Source organism: Bombyx mandarina, chromosome 21 (assembly GCF_030267445.1).
Source record: "Bombyx mandarina strain Sakado chromosome 21, ASM3026744v2".
Taxonomy (NCBI): Eukaryota; Metazoa; Arthropoda; class Insecta; order Lepidoptera; family Bombycidae; genus Bombyx; species Bombyx mandarina.
Genome location: NC_143227.1, coordinates 6749230 through 6770549, shown reverse-complemented (window position 1 = coordinate 6770549; position 21320 = coordinate 6749230). Strand labels below are relative to the sequence as shown.

Genomic DNA, 21320 nt, shown 5'->3' with positions numbered 1-21320 from the left:
TCGCACGTGGGTCCCGTGATTAGTGACGCGCGTGGAGAAAATTCGTGGAAAACATTAATATGTTTTACTTGGAATATTACAATTATATGACCTTTAAATTACGATCTCTTTTCTATTCGTATTTTCTTGAACTGTTTTGGAAATAAGTGATTGGCTTACTTATTACTAACTTTAGGAATATAAAAATGCTATGTTACCGATTAACTGTACAATCAAAGGTGATCTAAACACAGTCGTTAGACCTTCCGTGCTCACTTTCAGAACCTGGTCCCTCGCTTGTTGGGGGTGGCCGGCTCGCTAAACCAAACTCTGCCCAACGTCGGGGGGCATGACAAGGTGACGCGCCGTCTCTATACAGGGGAGGTGCGATCAATGGCCCTATACGGGGCGCCCGTGTGGGGCCAGTCCCTGGCCGTGGCGGTAGGGAAGCTGCTGTAACGGCCACAACGCACCATCGCGGTCAGGGTTATCCGTGGTTATCGCATCATCTCCTTCGAGGCGGCGTGTGTACTGGCTGGGACGCCGCCTTGGATCCTGGAGGCGGAGGCGCTCGCCGCAGACTATCAGTGGCGGGCTGACCTACGTGCCCGGGGCGTGGCGCGTTCCAGCCCTAGTGTAGTCAGAGCGCGGAGGACCCAATCTCAGCGGTCCGTGCTGGAGTCATGGTCCAGACGGCTGGCCGATCCTTCGGCTGGTCGCAGAACCATCAAGCGCAGGCCAGGGAGGATGGATTTTGCCCAAGCCCTGGCCCTCTAAGTGTTTCGGGTCCCCCTCACATGTTGGTCTGGGTACCGGCGAGGGGGGCTTAGGCGACATGCAAGCTGCTCTACACGCGTTTTACGCAAGAGCATCCGGGTGACAGAAGGCCGACTAACCTCGACCCACGTTTCTGACCCAGAGGGGTATTCCGTGGGATAAACCATTCTAACTGGCGCCATCTAAGCGGGTTCTGGATAGCCTGCCGACCGAGAGGGTTGATGGTCCGGCGTCCCGAGGGGGAGTGTGATGGGAGAGATGTGCTCCAGACTAAACGCTGCATTATCTCCCCTTTGCCTTTTCATGAGTTATGTCTCATGCGAGGTTCAGACGTGGGCTGTTGAGCGACAGGTTTTTAGTCGGTTCGACTCCGACATGCCCCGCCCGCCTTCCCCAGTGGAAGGCGGAAGAGCGGCGATTTCCTGCTGATCCAAAAAAATAAAATAAAACAAATGACGTTTATCTTTTGTAACAACAGGACCGATATTTTACATATATATATTACCGTTTAGGTGTTGACGTTGAAAATAGCGTGGAATAAACTATCATAGGGCTTTGTAAAGTTTGAAAGTTAACCACGTAGTCGTTGTGAACTGGTTCTAGTAAATTAGTTTTTGTTGAAGAACATTTATTTTGCGTAGCATTCGCGTACCACGGACATGGAAGTCGCAATGATGTTAATGCGATTTTGGTAATAAGTATTATAAGAAATTTTGAATTATAATAACATTTAAATGTTCAATATCTTATTAAATTTTCGCTTAAGCTTATTAAGCGATAACTAATGCTGGTTGTTAAGCTATACGTATTAAGAACGTTGTTGTCCAGTAAAGGGTACTCAATTGTTTCGTATTTTATCTGTTTAAGGACAAACTTATTGCCTATACGCCTACTATCTGTTTATTGTTTGCTATCTGCTGGTTCCCTATCTGTTTATATATAACATTAATAGCTGTACCGTCCGCTTCGCTGGGCATTTAAAATTAACATTATTATTTCTCACCCCCACAAAGATTCTCATCATTAACGCCCCCGCAACTGGTGTAGGGAGTGCAACACTCATATAAATAACAGCCTATCCATTGAGTACACGTATTTTCTACATGGACACCAAGTTTCGAGTCCATCGGATGCATGGTTCAGTAGTTATAACGGAACATCCGTAAAAACAACTGTAGATTTATATATTAGTATAGATTTTGCTTTACCTTGAATGTATTTGTTTTGGCGTTACTAAATCGTAAAAAAGACACACAGTCAATGGTAGTGGAATGAATACCGTGTCATGTTCTCACCATCATGATAACGTCGACAGCTGAAACTTAATTTTTAGTTGCACGCATCACGTTTTAGGATCGCGTGTTACGAAATAATGTTATTATGCCATTTGGAATTAGTCGACATGTAAATCTTTGTACTGTGTTTCCTTGTTATTGTTGTTTGGCTTATTAAAAGATTGTCTTCATCCATTGTTTAGGGAGTTAAAAAAAAAATTTTTTTTTGTTGCACCTTTTTGGTGTTTGTAATGTAGTCGAGAATTATATTAATGTATTCATTATCTTCTGTTTGTTTTACTATAGCGTTTCAGTGCCCTCATTCAACTCTTCAGGTTTATTAATTTCTTTTTTTAGTTTCATATGTCATCGTGGCTTAAAGGATAAGTCGTCCAGTGTACTAATAAGCCAATATGGCTTCCGCAAAGGCCGATCAGCTGGTGATCTTCTGGCTTTACTAACTCACCGTTGAGCGCAGGCGGTTGAGAGTAGGGGTGAGGCACTAGGCGTTAGTTTGGACACAGCGAAAGCCTTCGATCGGGTTTGGCATAAAGCCTTACTATCGAAGCTTCCTTCCTATGGGCTTCCTGAGAGGCTTTTCAGTTCAGGCAGTTCAGTTCAGTTCAGGCAGTTTCCTTGCGGAACGGAGAGTTAAAGTCGTCGTAGACGGCTCATGCTCGGACCCCCGGACCGTAAATGCTGGTGTTCCCCAAGGCTGCGTGTTATCCCCGACATTGTTCATTCTGCATATCAATGATTTGTTGCATACCAGTGGCATTCATTGCTATGCGGATGACAGTACCGTGGATGCACTGTATTTCGGCCGCAGCAATATCTCTCGGGATCACGCACTGGCGTCGCTGGTGACCGTGGGCGGCGGTGAATCACTTACCATCAGGTGACCCGTCTTGCTCGTTTGCATATTAGATGTTATAAAAAAAATATATATCAAACGATGCGACCGTGCCGGTGTTCATATCACGCAGGCAGGTACCTACCATTTTTGTAATTAAATACCTGCTTAACTCATATTCACGAATTATTTTCACGACGAAGGATTTACGTCGGGTAGTAAAGAGCACAAATTTTAATCATCGTAATTAAGTATTTACTACAGAATTGAGACGCAAACCCCAAGTCTCAAGATAAATTGCTGTGTTCACATGCATGTGTCTAGATAATAATAATTTTCTTTCATGTCAATTTTATTATCACTACATAGTATAAAACAAAGTCGCTTTCTCTGTCCCTATATACAGATATCCCCCCTCCTATGTGTGCTTAAATCTTTAAAACTACGCAACTGATTTTGATGCGTTTTTTTTTAATAGATAGAGTGATTGAAGAGGAAGGTTTATATGTATGTATAATAACATCCATTAAATAGTGGAGAAATCAATAATAAATTACAGTTTCCGAAGCGAAGCGAAGGCAGGTCGCTAGTATTTACAGAAGACTAGCTTTCCGCCCGGACCTTCGTGCTCTTGGACTACACAATCTATATGGCGTGGGCGAGGACTAACGCTTAGTACTGAAGAGTGATATGAAAGGTATCTTATATGACTTCTCAGGTTTTAAACGATTTTTTTGACAAATGTCGTCAAAATTATTTCAAAGCATTAGGCTAGGAAACAAACAGAGTTATTGACGTATTTAATTTATAATATTGGTATGGATATAGCAGACTTGTATTTAAATGTTTTTTTTATTTTTTATTAATTAAGTTATTTTACAAAATAATAATTTTTGTTTATTTAAAAAATAATTACTTTGGCCGCCATAACAATACTTTTTAGTTGCCCATTCTTTCAGTCGATCCGTCACAAAGCCTACTAAATTTCTTTTAAACATTACTCAACAAAAATAATCTGATTTGCTGTGAAACGAAACGGCATGAGTGAATCTTATTGTTGATTGTCGAGGACTAACTACAAAAAAGGCTCACAGGCCGGAACTACCACTTCTCAGTTCTAAGTATAGAACAATATCTTTAGTACGAAGACAGTAGGAAACCCTCGGAGTAACAAAGGGAATGAAGAGCGCGTGCCAATACAAACCCGACTCGAATTTTTATTATGAAGGAAGATACTGTGTTGCCAGACATTGAATGTAAATTTTAAAATATTTTTACTTTATAATTTAATATACTGTAATAAACAGAAACGAGTTTTAGGTTTTTAAAAACAATTTATTGGCCGGCAGGCCTTATTAGACAGTAATTACAAGAGAGAGTTCGGACAGAGCTTCCGCACGCTACAACAGTCGGCGAGATAAGAGAGCGAGCACAGTCAACACTGCTCCTTAAATAGGCGGCCACAGTGTTGCTACTTCGTAGTTTCCTTTTCTTCCAACACGGCCTTCTCCTGACGGGGCTACGTCCTCGAAGCCCTTAACAGGAACTCGTCGACGGACCGGCAACTCCCTGCGCGTACAACGTATTTTGCTCCTCGTCGCCTTCTTCAAACATAGAAAACACACTTAACATTTACCATGAAATTTATGAATTCAGCAGTATTATGAGCACATTATGCACCAATTAGCCAAACAAATCAATGGTATGCACAAGCGTCCGAGTCACATAGGCTTTATACAGGTCTATTCCCACGCAACCAAATACCTGCACATAGCAAGTGCAAACAGGATTTACATCAGTCTCTTGTAGGTCAACCCAGATACCCATAGCTAAGGGTCGGATTTATACAGGTCTCTTGTCAGCGGCGCTACTGACTCAACCCGATACCTTCCCAGGACTGTCAGGGTCAACCCAATACCGTGCGCACTTAGGATTTACATGAGTCTCTTCCTCTGAGCACCGAGCAGCTTACTTAATCATCGTTAATTAAATTATGTTAGTAAGGTACACAATTTATTTAATTAAAAAATGAAAAAAAAACTTGTAAACAAGCTTATAAAGCAAATAATGCATCAATTATAAAACAAGTACCTTCAAAAAATGCTGCACATGTCTCAGGCGTCCATTCACCTTTCCACAATATCATATATCCAGCAGCTGCTTGACTCTTCTTTCCATAGGCGCCTGCTAGTAGTTGTAGCTCATATCTGTCATTAGGCAGAACCTTAGTAATTTTATAGGGACCTCTCATCCCACTATCGAGCTTCCCAGTACTCTGAGAGCTCTTAATCACATAGACTAAGTCATTAACATTAAATTTTTTTGGCGGTTTCCTATTTTTATTTACATAAGAGTCTTGTTTATCCTTATTTTCTCGAATAAGTCCTTCAGCGCGTTGCCGTCTTATTTCTCGAATCGCATCTCTGTTTGGATTAGAGCCCTCGCATGTAATGTCTTTGATTAGTGCATTTATTAATGGAGTAGTAGAGTCAGTGCCAACAAGAAGATTTAATGCGGAGTATTGAGTAGTCTTCTGTTTTGTGACATTTAGAACTAGTTGTAATTTCCACAACACTTTCGACCAATCATTATCATTGTAGTTTACTTCAACCCTTATCATGTTCAGAACGGTTCGGCAGTACCGCTCCACTTGACCGTTTTCCCGGTGCATTTCAGGAGTGATAAAATGCATCTCGATTCCAAAATTTGAAATCCAATTAATAAATTCGTGATTGTCGAACATACGACTCCTATCGCATACTAGTCGTTTAAAGGTACCAAAAAGTGAAATCACTTGGGTCATTACGCGCTGTAGTTCACTACAATTTTGTTTCGTGATAGCATGTAGCAAACAATACTTAGTATATGCGTCAATCATGATGAGTACATGTTTGTGACCTTCACTTTCCCTTAAGGGTCCGAGTACATCAACATGTATCGTATCAAATGGTACTGGAGCCTTATGCCACGAAGATATTGGTTGCAAGGGTGCGCGTGGGACTTGCTTATGTGAGATGCATACTACGCAGTGGGTGACATATTTCGACACAAATTGTCTAAGTCCGGGAAACCAAAAATGCTGCAGAATCAGATCAACCGTCTTGTCTACACCGATGTGTTCATGTTCATCGTGGAAAACGCGTAGCAAACTTAACCGAAATGCCTTTGGTACATAACATAAGTATCGCGCTTGCTCACCCGTGACGTCATACTTATAGTACAAGAGATCATTACGTTTTACATAACGCGTGTTATCTAATTGACCGTTATTTAATTTTTCAAGCAATGTTAATGTTTCTTCGTCACCTGCCTGCGCCACCTGAGCCCAATTTTGTGGTTTTTGAACAAGGTCAACAACATTGACTGGATTCCTACTCAGATAGTCTACGTGTGACATGAGACAGCCTTTACGGTATTCTAACGTGAAATCGAAATCTTGCATATATATCCACCATCTAGCAACTCTGGGTTGGAGATCCTTTTTACGCTGGGTCATTTTTAAAGCATTACAATCAGTGATAATTTTAAAAGGTTTACCAATTAGATATTGTCTAAAATGTTGTAATGACTTTACTACCGCGAGGGTCTCCAGCTCATAGCTGTGGTACCTTGACTCAGCACCCACTGTCAACTTGCTGAAATAAGCGACTACGCGTCTACGTCCATCATTATGTACCTGCATGACGATTCCTCCATAACCTATCGAACTCGCATCTGTGTGCAATTCAGTTGACAGCTCCGGATCGAATATTGCCAAAACTGGTTCGTTGGTTAAGTGAGAAATTATTTCTTGGCGCGCTTTTTCATGTTCATTACTCCAATGAAAGTTAACACCTTTATTTGTTAAAGCGGCAATGAGTGCAGTTTTAGTAGCATAGTTGGGAATGTATCTTCGAAAATATCCTGCTAAACCCAGGAATTGTCGAACCTGTTTGACATTATTCGGTCGTGGAGACTTAACTAACGCGTCTATTTTATAAGTGCTCGGTCTAACCTGACCATTACTTATAATTCTTCCTAGGTACTCTATTTCGTTTGTTAAGAATGTACATTTCTTCAAGTTAATAGAGAAACCCGCTTCTGTTAGTGTTTTTATGACAGATTCTAACAGGGCAAGATTCTCGTCCAGTCCGTCAGTCATTAATAAAACATCATCGATATACACTAAGACCTGTCCAGCATCAATGAAGGTTTTGAGTGATTTGGTGATGGTTTTCTGATATACGATAGGGGCATTCGCTAGACCATAGGGCATTTTACAATATTCATAGTGACCTTCGGGGGTTACGAATGCGGTCTTGTGAATTGACTCCTCGGCCATTCTAAGTTGATGAAATCCAGAAACCATGTCCAGCGCACTGAACCAGCGCGCATTACCTAATCTATCTATGTAGTCATTAATCAAAGGGAGAGGGTGTCGAGTTTTGACGGTGATTCGATTCAAAGCGCGATAGTCCACCACCATTCTATCAGAACCATCTTTCTTTTTTATTAGTAAGATCGGACTGGCGTACTCCGAGTCGGACTCGCGAATAATGCCTTTATCAAGCAAATCTCTAACGATGGAGCGAACTTTTAACTTTTCGTCGTGCGACAGCTTATAGGGTCTATAATACACAGGGACATTAGTTGTTAATTTTATATGCATCTCACTATTTTTCACTGTTGTGGTCGCGGTACCACTTAAAAAGTATTTGGAATACCGATCAAGAACGGCTAATAACTGTTCCCTATTATATCCAGTAACAGGTGTATTTACTCGATCAGATAATGAAATCGAATTTACTTGCATAACGTTATTAGTGATCCCCTCACTGCGCACCACACGTTGGCAGCTACTAGTTCTAACGTAGGCAACACCATCCCTATTTAATACGTCAGTACCGATAATAACGGGTACGTTTAAATGATTACAGTCTACAATATAGAAATCAGTTTCCAAAGTTATGTCGCTGAACTCGACGGGTAGCGTAACTAAATATTGAGACTTAACCTCCTTACCGCCTAGGCCGCATAACAACTGAGTAGTAGGCTTCATTTTACATGGAAAGTATTTCACTAGGTTTTCCGACATTAAAGAGACACACGATCCGCTATCTATTAATACATCTAACGGTATCCCAGAAATTACGGCTGTTGTCACATCGCGGTTCTTATAGCTACCCGCTTGTTCACGGCAAAAATTAACACCACTTTTATTTCGTGACCTAGAGCGTTCTTTTGCGAAACAATCGTCCTCTGAGTGACCTGCCTTTTTACAGAATGCACATTTTGAAATATCGCCGCGAGATGTTGACGGTAGTGCAATTGCTTGTTCATCACTGCTAGGAGAATTGGGTGTAATATTATTAGGCCGTTTATAACAATTAGAAAATGTATGACCGAATTGATGGCACCGATAGCATTTAATTCTTACAGTTTTTGTATCTCTAGAATCGTGCTGACGCTTCAACGGACTATGATTAAAATGTTTATTTAACCGATTCGGAGCATTCGAATATACCCTCTTGTTATAATTGTTTGCGTTTGAAGGTTTGACAAAGCTTGATAAAAACTCCACTATCGAGTCAGAAGATAGTTTAGCATTAGTGGCCATAGCACGAATCTGTGGATCTGTAATTCCACGAACAATAATAGCGGTTAGAAGCTCGTCGCTGAGTCCCTTAACTATGCGTAATTTTAAAAGCGATTTACGAGCATACTCAGCATACGTGGAGTATTTATCAGACTCTGTCCGCATTACTTCGTATAGAATGTTCGCGACATCGACAGTACGTGGGCATAGCGACTTTAATTCTAGTTTGAAATTTGACCATGTTCGAACATTACTCGTCCATTGGCTAAGCCAGGTGCGAGCTTCCCCTTTTAAACAATGTCCGATGCGAGCAAGGCATTCTCCGTCGTCCCAACGGTTCAAAATACGAGCTTTTTCCACTTCATCAGACCACGTGTCGAAGTCATGAACACTCGGATCAAAATCTGAGACAAAATAATGGTTGGACCTGACCTGAGCACGGCTTATAGCGGACAAGAGACGCTCTGCAGTGTGTGTCACCATGTCTTCAATTTGGGCTGATTCCATATTGCTAGCGCGTGACGTCAATGTCGGCGTCCCCATTTCTGCGGACACCATCTCACGAGGCGAAGGCGGCGTCTCTGACACCGTGACTGGCACCAACACCGGTGGTGTAGTAACTTGCGTCTCCACATGGGCACGTGACCGGTCCTCCAGTGCGCGCAGTCTCGTCAGGATTTCTTCAATCGGGCTTGGGGAAGAACTTCGCTCACGGCGAGTGATTCTGCGTCTACCACGCTGGGCGTTACCAGACATCATGTAGCTAAACTCCGTCCGAACTTCAGCCCACTAAATTCGGCTGAGGAAAGCTACGATTCGTTTACTAAAGCAGATGTGGCCTCAATAGCTTTTCAGCCTTCGAATCCCACTTCTGATGTAATAAACAGAAACGAGTTTTAGGTTTTTAAAAACAATTTATTGGCCGGCAGGCCTTATTAGACAGTAATTACAAGAGAGAGTTCGGACAGAGCTTCCGCACGCTACAACAGTCGGCGAGATAAGAGAGCGAGCACAGTCAACACTGCTCCTTAAATAGGCGGCCACAGTGTTGCTACTTCGTAGTTTCCTTTTCTTCCAACAATACAATATATATTTTAAGTTCCGCTTTTTGTATAGATTGTATATAGTATACACATAGATAGAATTATGATTTATAATTAAATTAAAATACAACCGGATGTAGCTTCATTCTTGAAACAGCAAAAACATCCATTAATCAAATGTGCTCATTAATTTATTTGTCATAAAATTTTATCATCTGGTAACATTAGAGAGAATAATAACAAATAGGCCCTCAAAGTGTTTCGTTCGGTTTTTACGATGCAAAAAAAAGGTCTGACCACTCGTGTTTGAAGTGGGTAGGTACTGTACATATTGTCTAAGGAAATACTATACTTATCTAACAAGAGGGCATTTTATCTTTTAAGAGCAACGTTTTTGAACGGAAAGCCGTAACCCTTCCCGAGTTTGCGTGCTCATAAAGTTTTATTTATTAGTAAATGTCGTTTTCGAATACTTCTTTAAAAGCGTTCTTTAGTTGATAAAAAAAAAACATATTTTCTGAGGATTGACGACGGAGTTGTATATATGTATTTTATTATAGGATTAGGAAATGAATAGAATGTAAAGCTATTATATTTCTTGAAATATTTACTTACTATATATCGATAATTCCAAAATGAAATTATAACAAATGACCCCCTTAGCGCTTACCTAAGCTTAAGCTAAAATTGTCAAACAAATGATGATCAGTACTTTTACCGCAAATACAGGGTGTGATTTTAAATGTATTCCAATTCATGATTAGAATTGACGACAACTAATGCTTTGTGAAACTTAATCATAATCTTTGTATTATTCTCGATAATTTTCAACGATGATCTCATGAGGTCACGGTGTTAATCGTTAAAAGATCCTGTACCGGTAGGCAGCGGCTTGGCTCTGCCCTTGGTATTGCTGAAGTCCATGGGCGACGGTAACCACTCACCACCAGGTATGCTCGTCTGCCTACAAGGGCAATAAAAAAAAACCCGGGAATCACAAGTCTTGTCGTAAAAAAACGTCTAAAGAACGCGCCTGAGTATGGATGGTAGTGTTCTGTGACTACTGTATCAGCATACGGCCTTAGAACATACGGCGATCATCAAATGGAATATACTGGTAAACTCACACGGGTAGGTAGCACCATTCTGTCTAGTTCTTTCGTGAGGCAGTCATAGGTTCCGGTTGATAGGGTAGGACAGCCGTTATAGTTTGCAATAAATATTTCGAACTCCTATCTCACGATGGGCGTCGGCATTCCCTTCGTTTTGTTTATGGACTCCGGTACTTTACATCAGGTATGCCATGGTTCAGGCATCTACGCAAAAATCGAACCGTAGCAGCCAGTGTTACGACTAGACCGACGCAATCAGATAAGATACGAACAAATAATAATAAGAAATAAAACATATCGCCAACAAAACTAGAATAAGATTTCAATGTGATATCGCGCTTTTCAAACAGTACATAAATTAAATAACAAATTATCGGATTATAATGTAAAATAATAATTAAACTATAAACTAGATACATTAAAAACTGCTTTTATTCTCGATAAACCCACTACTGGTTATTTTACTAACACCGATAATAATTATAGTCGTGTATAATCACGATCAGGAACGATAAATATTATAAGAAAGAGTTATTTTCAAACTATAATCCATCATACGAAACCGCCCCTAAAAAGTATATGTAGAAAGGTCAGTGTATATTTGAAACCTAATTCATTGCAAAATGCCCGGTCATTGTTCTCGTCGAACCGGTCATCGTTCTTAACTTAGCCCTCAGAGTAAATTAACCCTCAGACACAGCCCACTGAGTTTCTCGCCGGATCTTCTCAGTGGATCGCGTTTCCGATCCGGTGGTAGATTCTGCGAAGCACGGCTCTTGCTAGGGTTCGTGTTAGCAACGTCGTCAGGTTTGAGCCCCGTGAGCTCACCTACTAGTTGAGGTTACGCTGAAATAGCCTCTCAAGGCTCTCAGCTAGGTAGGGAAAAAAGAAGCAAAATGTGATTTCCAAGTTATTCTAGTATGTTCTCGGCTTTTACGTATTCGGAGCATGATCGAAAAACAGTCTAAGCTAAAACCTAGGATCTTTTCGTAAGTCAGTCAAACAATTTTAGCAATAGATTGTGGGAGCCTAGTACATAAATAAATAAACCTCAGTTTAGCATTAGTTTTTTATCAACGAAGAAAACCTCGAACCTTTGTCTGTTCTTGGCGCGCTCGATCAAATTGACCGGTAATTTAAAAAGTTATCGATCATTATGCAATGCAATCAAATTCAATTCATTATTCAACTGTTTTTTTTTTCATAGTAAAGAATAAAATTAAGAAAAAACTACTTGAAATTGAGAGCGAAGAAAGTATTATATGTATATTCTGAGAATTTTCTTGTAGTTTGATAACGTTTAAATCTATTACATTTTACTACAGTTTGAATATAGATAATTTGAAGTAGGTTTAGTATTCAAATGAATGCAATTAGTCTGAGATTGATCACTGTAATAGTTTTTAATAACGAAATTACAGAGTGACACAAACAGCACTTTATATATGCAAGGGTTTTTTTTCATTAACTGACGAGGAACGTCTAGTGTATAATCAATGTGTTTAAATATACCCGTATATGTTTAATTAAATCCTTCACTAATCATTTTTGCTTTAATACGTACGACATCAGAACGCTTAGACAATTAATGAACACTATCGCGTTGGTCCTATATAGTGTTACTTTCAGAACATAAAAAAATTTTGATTACCAATCTCAAAAGCAACTTTATTGACTGCCGAAAAACAAAACTTCGACGAATGATACAATGGAAAACGTGACAAAGTTCAACGCGCGTATTTCTTTAATGGGATGACGTCATAATGTCCTAAGCTAATGTCTAGACGTCTGGAAGCTAATCAATTATAAATTCTAAATTTTTTTTATGTAATAAATACGGCTTTACTATTTTTCACGATACAATTCCGTTTGCAACGCTGTCGAGTCCGGACGTGTTTTCTCGAATTATTGTCGCTGCCGTCGCGAACTTGTGTTTTGGTTTACACGACATTGTCGCTGTCGCGTCGATCGCGACTTTGTTGTGAATTCCTGACGCACGGGCGCTGGCGTAGCGACCTTGGGTCGAAAAAACATTTCGAATTCGTTTGTTCTGCATTCGAAAACGCCAAATTCACATTCATTCACTCATTTCATTATTAAATTTATTTATCTATCCGTCGTGCAAAACAGTCTTTTTAAAGACTAAAAACCCCGCTGCGATCACCGCTTGTTGTGGCACTCACAACCCAGTGGGGTCCCCACCTTCCCAAACTCTCCACCCCAATCCCAGCTGACTGCCGTTTTCACGGCATAGGCATCCCCCCCCTGCAAATCACTGCTGGCAAGTACAGCGCAGGGGGTATAAATCCCACTCAGGGGACTCGCCTTTCGGCGAGTTTGCTTTAAGTCCCGGGGACGCCCTCCCCGGGCACACACTCACCATGAGTGACGCCAATGGCGCGCTCTTTCTTAAGTTCGTCCGCGATTTTTGTCCGGACATCATCACGAGATTTGAAGCCTACAAGGCCGGCCTTGACGCGCCGGCACTCCGCGACTCTCCGTTGTCGCCCCCCGCGCCGGTACCTCGCGACTCGCCGATGTCGCCCCCCACCCCCGCGCCAGCGTCGATCGCGTCCTCCGTAGCGGTAAGCTCCGGCTCCGACTCCGAGTCGGAAATGGAGTACGAGTCCGCCGCGAGTCCCCTACCGGGAACCTCGGAAGGGTTCACCACCGTCGCGCGCGGGAAAAAACGCGCCCGCGCCGTGGAACCGTCCGCGGCGCCCAAACAACCTAAGGCCGCGAACGCGTCGCGGCCTAAGACCGTTATAACCCCGGAATCCCCTCGCCGCGCAACCCCGTCGCTGCGCCCCGGGCCCGCGCCCGTTCGTAAAGTTCCCGCGCCGCCGCCGGTCATCCTGCGGGAAAAGTCTTCTTGGGATCGCGTGTCCCTGGCCCTTAAGGCCCAAAAGATCAATGTCGTCCATGCGAGGAATATCCCGCATGGAATTCAGATCAAGGTGGAAACATCCGACGACCATAGGTCGTTGACCGCATACCTCCGCAAGGAACGCATAGGTTATCATACCTATGCGCTCCAGGAGGAGCGCGAACTCCGCGTCGTAGTACGCGGAGTCCCTAAAGAGCTCGACGTCGAGCAAATCAAAAATGACCTGGTAGGTCAGTCCTACCCCGTCATAAGCGTGCACCGGATGCACAGCGGGCGCGACAAATTCGCGTATGATATGGTGCTCGTAGCACTAGAAGCCACACCGGAGGGCAAGAAAATTGCCTCATGTCTCCGCACCGTGTGCGGCCTATCGGGGGTCACCGTAGAGGCCCCCTACAAACGCGGCACTCCCGGGCAGTGCCACCGTTGCCAACTCTATGGCCACTCCGCGCGTAACTGTAACGCGCGACCGCGTTGCGTGAAGTGCTTAGACGATCACGCGACCACCGACTGTTCGCGGGTCAAAGAGACCGCGACGGAACCGCCGAGCTGTGTACTCTGCCGTAAGCAGGGACACACGGCCAACTACCGCGGATGCCCCAAGGCTCCACGGAAGCGCCCGGCAAACGCGCCCCCCAAAACCGCTGGCCCAAGGACTTCGGCGCCCCGCGCGCCGAAACCGGCTTTCGTACCGGCTCCGGTGCCCACCGTCTCCGCGTGGGCGAAACCGTTGCCGTTCACGAAGGCAGGAACGATACCGGCACCCCAACCGCGGTACGCGCCGCAACCTCTACTCGCGCCGCGCCCCGCCCCCGCGCCCGCGCCCGGTCCCGCGCCTCGCCCCGGCCCCGCGCACTCAAACGACTTCACAATTATTCGCGACTACATCGCCGCGATAAATATTGACCGCATGCGTGCATTCGCCGACGCCATGCGCAGAGCGGTCACGGCCGAAGACCGCCTAAACGCGACGTTCGAGTACATCGACGTCATCGAGTCCGTCCAGCGCACGCTGGTTTGATTACCGGTAATCAATGGCGTGCAACGCGAGATTAAAACCCCATTCTTTGAAGTTAGCATTCTACAATGCTAACGGACTCGCGCGTCAGCGCGACCAGGTTTATGAGTTTCTACGTGACAATCTCATCGACATCCTTCTGGTGCAGGAGACCTTCCTAAAGCCCTCGCGTCGCGAATTACGTCATGGTTAGGAATGACAGACTCTCCACCCGCAAGGGCGGGACTGTCATTTACTATAGGAGGGCCCTGCACTGCGTCCCTCTCGATACTCCCTCGCTCTTACATATCGAGGCGTCAGTGTGCCGCATCGCGCTGACGGGACACCAGCCGATCGTCATCGCATCCGTATATCTCCCTCCTGACAAACCCCTCCTGAGCAGTGACCTCGAGACACTGCTCGGTATGGGGGACGCGGTCATACTGGCAGGCGATTTAAATTGCCACCACACTAGGTGGAACTGCCATCGCACGAATGTGAACGGTAGGCGTCTCGACGCGTTCATAGACGACCTCACATTCGAAATATTCAACCCCCCGACCCCCACGTGCTATCCGTACAACGCCGCGCGTCGTCCGAGCACAATAGATCTGGCACTGCTGAGGAACGTAACTCTGCGCTTGCGCTCCATCGAGGCAATGTCAGAACTCGACTCAGACCACCGACCTGTCGTCATGCAGCTCGGTCGCCCCCTCAACCGCGAACCAGATACGAGGACCATGGTGGATTGGAAGAAGCTAGGCACGTGCTTAGCTGACACCGCTCCACCAATCCTCCCTTGCGGCCCGGATTCAACTCCATCCCCCGAGGACACCGTCGAATCCATAAACATCTTCACTGATCACGTCTCGACGGCGATCACAAGATCTTCAAAGCAAGTCGATGTGGAGGATAGCTTCCACCGCATCAGACTTTCCCCCGATCTTAGGGACCTCGTAAGAGTTAGGAACGCGGCAATCCGGGCCTACGATCGATATCCCACGGATTCAAACCGGACTCGGATGCGTCGCTTACAGCGGGAGGTCAAATCCCGCTTGAGCGACGCCCGAAACGAAAACTGGGATAGTTATTTAAAAGAACTCGCGCCCACTCACCAAGCGTACTGGCGACTAGCTAGGACCCTCAAGTCCGAAACTATCGTCACTATGCCGCCTCTCGTACGCCCCTCAGGCCAACCACCGGCTTACGATGACGATGACAAGGCAGAGTTGCTGGCCGATGCACTGCAAGAACAGTGCACCACCAGCACTCAATACGCGGACCCCGAACACACCGAGTTCGTCGACAGGGAGGTCGAGCGCAGAGCTTCCCTGCCGCCCTCGGACGCGTTACCCCCCATTACCACTTCCGAGGTTAAGGAGGCGATCGATAGCCTACAACCACGGAAAGCTCCCGGCTCCGACGGCATCCGCAACCGCGCGCTAAAACTGTTACCAGCCAAACTGATAACGATGTTGGCCACGATATTAAATGCTGCTATGACGAACTGCATCTTTCCCGCGGCGTGGAAAGAAGCGGACGTTATCGGCATACACAAGCCGGGCAAACCGAATAACGAAACCGCGAGTTACCGCCCCATCAGTCTCCTCCCGGCGATAGGCAAATTATACGAACGGCTCCTTCGTAAACGCCTCTGGGATTTCGTATCCGCGAATAAAATTCTTATAGACGAGCAGTTTGGATTCCGCGCCAGACACTCGTGCGTCCATCAAGTGCACCGCCTCACGGAGCACATCTTACTAGGGCTGAACAGGCGGAAACCCATTCCGACAGGAGCCCTCTTCTTCGATATAGCGAAGGCGTTCGACAAAGTCTGGCACAACGGTTTGATATTCAAACTGTATAACATGGGAGTGCCAGACAGACTCGTGCTCATCATACGAGACTACTTGTCGAACCGTTCGTTCCGATATCGAGTCGAGGGAACGCGTTCCCGGCCCCGTCACGTCACAGCCGGAGTCCCGCAAGGCTCCGCCCTCTCCCCGTTACTATTCAGTTTGTATATCAACGATATACCCCGGTCTCCGGAGACCCATCTGGCGCTCTTCGCCGATGACACCGCCATCTACTACTCGTGTAGGAAGAAGGCGTTGCTTCATCGACGACTTCAGACCGCAGCTACCACCATGGGACAGTGGTTCCGGAAGTGGCGCATCGACATTAACCCCACGAAAAGCACAGCGGTGCTCTTCAAAAGGGGTCGCCCTCCGAACACCACGCTGAGCATCCCCCTCCCGACTAGGCGCGTCAATACCCCCGCCCCCGCCGTTCGCCCGATCACGATGTTCGACCAGCCCATACCGTGGGCCCCGAAGGTCAAATATTTAGGCGTCACCCTCGACAGTAGGATGACATTCCGCCCCCACATCAAGACGGTACGCGATCGTGCCGCCTTCATTCTAGGACGTCTCTACCCGATGATATGTAGGCGAAGTAAAATGTCCCTTAGAAATAAGGTGACACTCTACAAAACTTGCATACGCCCCGTCATGACCTATGCAAGTGTAGTGTTCGCTCACGCGGCCCGCATACACCTAAAAACATTTCAAATTATTCAATCCCGTTTTTGCAGGATAGCCGTCGGAGCCCCGTGGTTCGTCAGGAACGTCGACCTCCATGACGACCTGGACTTAGAGTCCATCAGTAAGTATCTTCAGTCGGCGTCCATGCGCCACTTCGATAAAGCGGCACGACACGAGAACCCTCTCATCGTGGCCGCCGGTAACTACATTCCCGATCCTGCGGACAGAATGGAAAGCAGTCGACGTCGCCCAAAACACGTTATCTCGGATCCTCCCGATCCACTAACGGTGCTTTTAGGTACTTCAAGCACCGGTCACCGTTCTCGTCGAACCCGTCGCTTGCGACGAAGGGCTCGACGAGTAAATTAACTCTCAGACACAGCCCACTGAGTTTCTCGCCGGATCTTCTCAGTGGGTCGCGTTTCCGATCCGGTGGTAGATTCTGCGAAGCACGACTCTTGCTAGGGTTCGTGTTAGCAACATCGTCAGGTTTGAGCCCCGTGAGCTCACCTACTAAAGTTAGGGTTACGCTGACATAGCCTCTCAAGGCTCTCAGCTTAGGTAGGAAAAAAAAAAAAAAAAAAAAAAAAAAAAATTCACGATACAGTTAATTATAAACAAAAGCCGATCAATGAAAACGAAATTTAGATCTGTTTAGAAGCGTGATATTTATAAGGGTTTTTTTAGTTTCATGCAAGACAAAGGGGGCAATATAGTCAGAGATGACGTCAAAACTTGTTATTTAATGATTGATTGACGCCAACTTGAATGTTTATTTTTTACTTTTTGTTATTGCCGTGTAGTCAGACGTGCACACATCCCATCTGATGATGAGTGGTCACCGTTGCTCATGCAGCAATGACGTCAACAATGTCAGGGGCAGAGCCAAGCCGCTGCCTACCAAATTATACCAGCCTAGCCAAGCTGGAATACCGGCCGATTTGATAGGAAAAAAGAAAACCTTAAACAATAAAAAAACCGGATATTTATGAATTAAACGTAGATTTAAAATGTTCGAAGCGTTTTGAAACAGTACCTACAGGTATTCATTCACATTCTATCGATGGCCACATACCAAACATTCCGAATCTTGTAATACTTACTTAATACGTGGTGTCGTTTCTTGTTTGTTGTCACGAGTGTATTGGAGAATGTCACTTTAACTATTTGTGTATGTAGTCATAGTAGCAGTGTTTTGAAAGTTCCTAGCGTGATGCACAGCGTGTATTGGATCCGATAACCACGTGATACAAGAATGGCCCTGAGTTTGTCTAAGAAACTAGGTTAATAAAAAGTTGAAAAAAAAAAAAAACTTATCGGTGGCCAGTCATTGGTGGCCACGAAAATTATTTTGTAAAAATATCATCGAAATTGAATATTATTAGAAAAACTGAAGAATTTTGAATTTTAACCGCATATTTATTTATTTATTTATTTATTTATAGCTTCTTATAGTATAAAGTATAAAGGCGGACTTAATGCCATAGGCATTCTCTAACAGTCTACCTTAGGGGAGTGCAGAGATGAAGCTTGGTAGGTGTAGTGTGAAGTTTTTTGAATATTTGAGGTTTTTTATTTCATTTTGAAGGTTCCATTTGTTTTATTTCATATTTTTAAATAATTTAGTCGTCGGCTTTTCTTTTGCGTAAGATTCTTTAAATTTTAAATTAAAACTCTAAGTAATGTACTAGTTGGTCAAAATCTATAGTTAGTTATTATGAAACAATTAATGAGATTTTTTTCAATGATAAACAATTCACTGAAGGCTTTCGAATTATGTATCACTATTCGCCTACCGACAACAAAATTATTTTGACACTGTCGCATCAAAAACACTTACAAGAAAAACCAACTCGGGATTGACGCAACCTGAAATATTAATTCGCAAAGAAATACCAGACACCGTACCTAACACCCGGTATGGAGCCTATTGTTGTTTTAAATAATTCGATTACAAAAATACCGAGCCCGCGAACCGTATTATTAAATTATTGTGTGTTGCTATGAATTCGATATGAATGTTTCTAGGAAAAATACCAGTACAAATGTGATCAACAGGAAAATAATATACGATCGTCAATATTTTTCTATAGTAATTTTTATAATCGTACTTAATCAATATTTACGAGCTTCTTGAATATAAAAGTTCAATAAGTTAATGTCTAAATTAATTTATTATTCGTGACAAGGAACGCACCTTCTAACTGACGTACCTACCTATACAATTTACATATTGCTATTTGTCTTTTTCAAAAATATATTTCAAATATGGCCACTATTTAACGCCGAAAAGGCCTTGAACTCATCCACTTATATTATGATAACTATAATTAATACCTCGGTTACAAACTGCGGTATTTTTTTTAAATTAACTTCTGATCTTACCACATAACATTTATTACTGGTGGTAGGACCTCTTGTGAGTCCGCGCGGGTACTCACCACCCTGCCTATTTTTGCCGTGAAGCAGTAATGCGTTTCGGTTTGAAAGGCGGGGCAGCCGTTGTAACTATACTTGAGACCTTAGAACTTATATCTCAAGATAGGTGGCGCATTTACGTTGTAGATGTCTATGGGCTCCAGTAACCACTTAACACCAGGTACGTTGTGAGCTCGTCCACCTATCTAAGCAATAAAAAAAAGGTACTCAACATATCTGGAGTCAGAAAGCATCAATATTTTCCAAAATCAATTTATGTAACCGGAAAAAATATACTACCTAACCATTTTGCGATTAATAAAGGCATGCCTTTTTAAACAACTGCAATTCAAGATCGTTTTTTTTTTAATGATCACTGAGCATAAGAAGAAAACTCTAAATGCATTATCGATTTATTATGACTGCCCATTTATAAAAAAAATAAAAAGCAAATACTAAGGCCACGTGCCCTCTATATACATACCTACGCAACACCCGATAATCGATATACATAAATCTATATAAATACATTAACGGTATGTACGTATAGTACGATCTCGACTTCTCATTCATAAGAAGCGGTTCATTCATGAACCGAGGCCGGTGAATGGGAGCGAGCGAGACGCAAGATGTAAAGGCCCAATTACATTCACAATTGAGTTTTAGATTGTGATCGTGTTCTAAGAACGCCTTGAATGGTGTTGTTTTCGAGATAATTTTGTTTGTTGTTACTGCGCCGAGGGAAATTCAACCCTTGTTTTTGAATGGCTCGTATTGTCTACGTGGTTCATTTGTTACTGGATTTTTTTTGTATGTCTCTGTAATCCCTATTGACTTTGTTGTCATAGAATAAAAAAAAAAATTATATATATATAATCTAAAGTATATTTATTTACGTGTTGAACAGTATACTTAAAAATAGTTTTGCGTGTTTTATTAAGACAGGAGTTTTGGTAACGAATAAAAGTGTTATACACATTTCTTTCACAGTCATTCGATTTAATAAAGCCGGATAAGATAGGTTTTACTGTGTGACACAGTGATTATTATTAACAAATAAAATATATTATTTTAACCCACATGAACACAGCTTTATAAAGCAACAAGATTGTGTAAAAAACATCGTCGGTAGGAAGTTAAGTAAGTGCAACTAAACAGTCTTGATAGTTGCCACGTATTTTTTTTATTATATAGAAAAACATATTTGCAATCGAGTATTAGATTTAAGTATTTGACATAAAATCGTTGTAAATGAGGCGATTTAAAATTTACGATTCGATGCGTGGGTGTATTTTAAATTTCGCGATGGTCATTTGTTTTGTTTTATCACTGGTCCGAACAGGTATTTAAAAATAAGTGTCTTGTTGACATAAAATGTGCATCGCATATTTCAAATAAAACCAGCTATGTTTAAAAACGATTTTATCCTAGAACAACAAAATTCAAATCAGTCTACATATTTTAACCACCAAAGTTTGCGAATAAATGTTATTGAAGGTAAAAACAAAACTAAAATACGATACAATGATTTATCAGAAATGAGATAATATCAGATAAGACTCTGCGACTCTTGGCTACCTCGAGCTACAACTTGTTAATACCCAGGAGACATTAAGGCTCAAATTACAAAATACTTACATTTACGCTCTTGTGATTCCGCGCGGGTAGGTACCACTACCCTGCTTATTTCTGCCATGAAGCAGTAATGCGTTTCGGTTTGAAAAGCGGGGCAGCCGTTGTAACTATACTGAGACCTTGGAACTTATATCTCAAGGCGGATGACGCATATACATATTTACATTGTAGATGTCTATGGGCTCTGGTAACCACTTAATACCAGCAATGAAATAAAATAAAAAGCG

The 21320-nt window shown here is 43.2% G+C and overlaps 1 protein-coding gene across 1 annotated transcript in view; it reads right to left on the bottom strand.

The window, feature by feature from the left end:
• Window positions 1–21320, bottom strand: part of LOC114248619 (elongation factor-like GTPase 1) — a 170234-nt gene that overhangs the window by 26872 nt on the left and 122042 nt on the right. The gene's annotated exons all lie outside the window — the stretch shown is intronic.